The sequence below is a fragment of the Manacus vitellinus genome, unplaced genomic scaffold, assembly GCF_001715985.3.
Source record: "Manacus vitellinus isolate BGI_N305 unplaced genomic scaffold, ASM171598v3 scaffold_117_pilon, whole genome shotgun sequence".
NCBI lineage: Eukaryota > Metazoa > Chordata > Aves > Passeriformes > Pipridae > Manacus > Manacus vitellinus.
In genome coordinates this window covers 259,983-264,309 of record NW_021938877.1, presented here as the reverse complement: position 1 = coordinate 264,309, position 4,327 = coordinate 259,983, and positions in this window count along the sequence as shown.

Here is a 4,327-nt window from a genome sequence, read left to right as displayed (position 1 = left end):
GAATTCAGTAGAAATCTGGGTGGCCACTGTGATGTTCAGCAGTGAACAAACTGAACACTTGTGACAACCCAGCTCTAATTGGAGCTGACAATGTTGGTTTTCTAGAAAGAAACTTCAGATGACAAGGGTGACTCCCTTTGTAACTCACTGGAGCCAGATCTTCCTCCTAGGCCTGTGTTTGCCCTGTGTGTTAAAATGCAATTGTCTCTTCCATTCCCTTCTCTTTGTAGAAGGATCAGCTGTCAGTAATAAGGAGAGAGTTTAGACATGAAATGTTAAGGTTCTTCATCTTAGTCTCTGTTTTCTGTAGTCGTTGTGCATTTGTTTTACATTCAGTTCTTATGAATATTCATGGTAAGTAAGAATACTCACATCACTGCTCATACAGTCACACAGAATCATTTCTAGGAAGAGATTAATTCTTATTGACTTTCATCTATGTTTTGAGCTCATAAATTAGGCAAAAATTAATTAAATTAATTTAACTAAATGGCATGGAAAGAAAATAATGCATAATTGGATTAGTTCTCAGTTTTAGAAGATTCTGATAAATCCACAGACTTTTCTTCCTCTTTTTTAAAATCCTGTAGGTTTACCTCTTATTCAAGGTGGACTGAAGGGAATTAAAATTTTAAATTCTCTTGGTTTAATTACATGTACAGAAAATACACCTGTTTTGGGCATGGAAGGATACTTTTGCTAAGAATTTGTTGAACCTTTTAGTTCTGAATAGATCTGATGGATTCAGAGACACAGTCTGCTAAATTTTAATAATTTAAGAAAGGGAAAAGGAGATGATGCCAACAACCAGGATTTCTAACATTAAATCTGAAGTGAGCGTGACAATCAAAAAGACCTGGAACTCCCTTTTCCTAGACAAAATAGGCTGCTACTGTATCAGAAGCATAGAGTCTGGATTTGACTCAGAAGTCACTGAAAATATCATTGTGTATAAAACAGATGAGTTAACAGCTGGAGACCACCGTATGTGAAACCCTGTGTCCTTACCAGCTCTTACTCATCTGCCTCAGAGGGTCCTGCTGTAGCAAAGCTGCAGCACCAACTCAAGCTGATGTGCCCATGCCCAGATATAACTCTGTGCTCACTCCAAGAGGGAGTGGGGAGCTCAGTCAGCTTGTTCTTAATGCAGCCATTAAGCCCTTCTCTTTGCAGAATTAGCCAGTCTTTAGCAAGCAGTTGGATAATTAAAAGCAAATCCTTTTATATGCCATCACAGCAGGACTATCAAGGACACAAGAGTAGACTAAACACGCTAATTTCTAATGGACTTCTCCGTGTCCAAGCCTCACGGGACCCATATGAGTGATACCACTTGTGTAAATTATAATAAAAGTACTGCTATGTTGTCGGTATTAATAAGATTTATATTGCTTTTTATACTGCAAAATTCTGGCTCAAGTCTAGGCAGCACTTCAGGAGAGTTTAAATGAGGGCAAATCTTGTAGCCAGGTCCAGAGCAGAGTGACTAACATTGCATCCATTTACCCTCAAACTTGATGACAAGGTGGTAACATATGTTTTTAATATTCTGCAACTTTTTAAAATGTACTTCCATATTAATAAATTTAATACTGTTGATAAAGTAATATTTAAATTAACATAATCATCAGATAAATACATATGTATTGGTTTGAAACTTAAAAATCCAGAATAATGTGCACTTATGAAAATAACCTTTTTGTATTTTAGGTTTGGTTTTGAAACAGTCACACTTTTATTTACATATATAAAATTTCAGCTCATTCAAATGCCTTAGGACACACTAATGTGCTTTCTCTGGTGCTCTAATAACACTGCTAGGTTAACACAGCAGCCCTGTACTGTGGAAATGAGAACATTTTTGCAGTATGTTAGAAACTAAAGTGGCTTCCTGCTGTTGACAGAGGCAAAATCCCTGTGCTCAGTATTCAGATTTTTCCATAAGGTACCTCCAGGTTATTTAGCAGTTCTCTACAGTTCATTTCCTTCACTTACTTGTGGAGGAGGAGATTTGCCTCTCATTTTCATAAAATCAGAAAATAAGATTAAATAAATATTTACAATGAATATTTGGGGGGAACTTTTATTTGCTTTTTGTTGCTCATTAAATGTTTATATATTCAGTTTTATCCTGAATGGCAGATTTCTGGTTTCCCAAGAAATGTCTTCCTATTAGTTATAATTTACTTGGCAGCTAATATATATAATGTAGGTCAAAGCATGTAATTTTTTTATTATATCCCTGCGAGTAAGTTTATTTCTTACTGCTTTTTATGTGGATCTGACAGTTTTGATCAATGAATTCTAGTTTACATGTAACACATTCAAGTTCACTTAAAGTCTGTTAAAAAAAAGAAAATGCTAAGAAGTGTTGCATACGATATCCTTGCCATAGATCCTTACCATATGAAAAGCAAAACAAAAAAACTTCTCAAACCAATACTTAGCTAAAGTTTCAGGCAAAGCAATGGCCCCTGCATCCTCCTATCATACTTTGAAGACAAAGGGAACACCCAGGGGGTTTTTTGCATACAGAAAAGAAATAACAGGCGAAATTTAGGATGGGCAATTAAATGTGTTCCCTAGGAAAATATGCCTTCACTAATCCTCTTTATTGAATTAGATCTTGAAAACAGTGAGAAAAATGTGCTCCTCTACCTTCACTGAAGTTGACCCCCAAGATTTTCACAGCAACATGAAGCTGCTTGGAACTGTTGCACCATTGATAGAGTAACCTGGTTAAATCCTGAGGGTGAAAAGAGCTGCATGTTCTCACCAGCAGTGATTATAACTCATTTTTTCTTGGACAACCCATGCATCAAGTGGGATTACAGCTCTGTGTGGCTTGCTTGTGTCCTAGTGATTGCCTTGAATGGTTAAAACAGGGTTTAAATGGCTGTTATCTTCAGAGACTGATGGTTGATGCATTTGAGCCCTTTAAGTAGGACCCACCATTTCTTATATTTTTATTGACAACAAATTCCCAGTGTAAAATTTGGCTTTAGTTGAAAAGTCCTGAGTCTGTAGAGTCAGCATTGATACATGGCTGCAGGCATTAGAGCTAGAGAAGACAATTTAAACCCTTTAATATATGCAGCTAGGTTGCAGTAAAGGACCTTAAAATACACTGTGACACACAGGCTCAAAATATGGCTGAGATCAAAATACGTACATTTTCAGAAACAGTGTACTCATACTGTTTTTAATTTCTTAAAAGAGGGAAGATTAGGTGGGTATTGGTTAATAGTTCATTTGATGAATACTTGTGTTAATGGGACCATCTTCAGCACTCTTTGAACAATTTCTTATTGTGGATTAGGAAGTGCTCAAGTGCTTTTGGACAGATAACTGTGTTTTAAAATTTAAATAGTTTTGTGATGAATTTTTGAGGCAGGTAGTTGTCCTAGTTGGAGCAGCCAGGACCAGTTCATCACTGTGTGGGTGTAACCCAAACTGTGTATTCTCCACTCTGTGTCATTTCCCAGGAACTGTTAACAACAGACCATTTGCAGCAGCTGCCCAGAGCACACCTGACCCCTCAGGCTATAGGCTGGGTGTTAAAAACCCTGTGAGATAGGAGGATGTTTCTATCCTCACACCAATGACTCAGGTGTGATAATTCCCCTCTGGGGAGTCATCAGCACCTCCACACCCAGCCTGAGGGGTCTGCTAATGGGACAGCAAGGATTCCAAAAATATCTGACAATCACCCATTGTGGAACTCCCTGCCCTGGGGGAGGTACTGGGCATTCCCACTCGATCCTGAGTGTATTTAATCTTGAGATCTTGGGACTTCTGGGCCCCACTCATCGGATCCAGAGGAGGACCAGAACCTTGACCAGGCTGAGACCACCACTCTCACCAACAGGTTTTCCTCCCCTTTTACTCTGGACTCAGGGGGACCACGTGGGGCTCAGCACAGGGGCCAACAAACACCATTCTCTTCGTCCCCCAGGGTGCTGGGTTATACATCTGGGTTTTGTAGGTTAAAACCAATTGCTTTTCCATATAATTGTATTTATTGTATTATTGTCCTTAAATTGTAGCTCTGATTTATAATCTCTTTTGAGTTGGGTTCCTTTCTCCTGCCAGTTTACCTTTAAATCAGCACAGTAGTGGTTTGATTAAATTTTTAGCAGCTCTGATTGTGCAAAGAATGTGAGAAGTATTGCATACTTTTGTGATTTCTCTATAAAATCTAAACACAATTTTCTTTATGAAGAATGAGATTAGACTTTGCGAGTAACTTCCATTTCCTTTTTTGAGGTTTTGATTTATGTGTCTATTTACAACTATATCTATTTGTGAGTACCTATTTATGACTAAT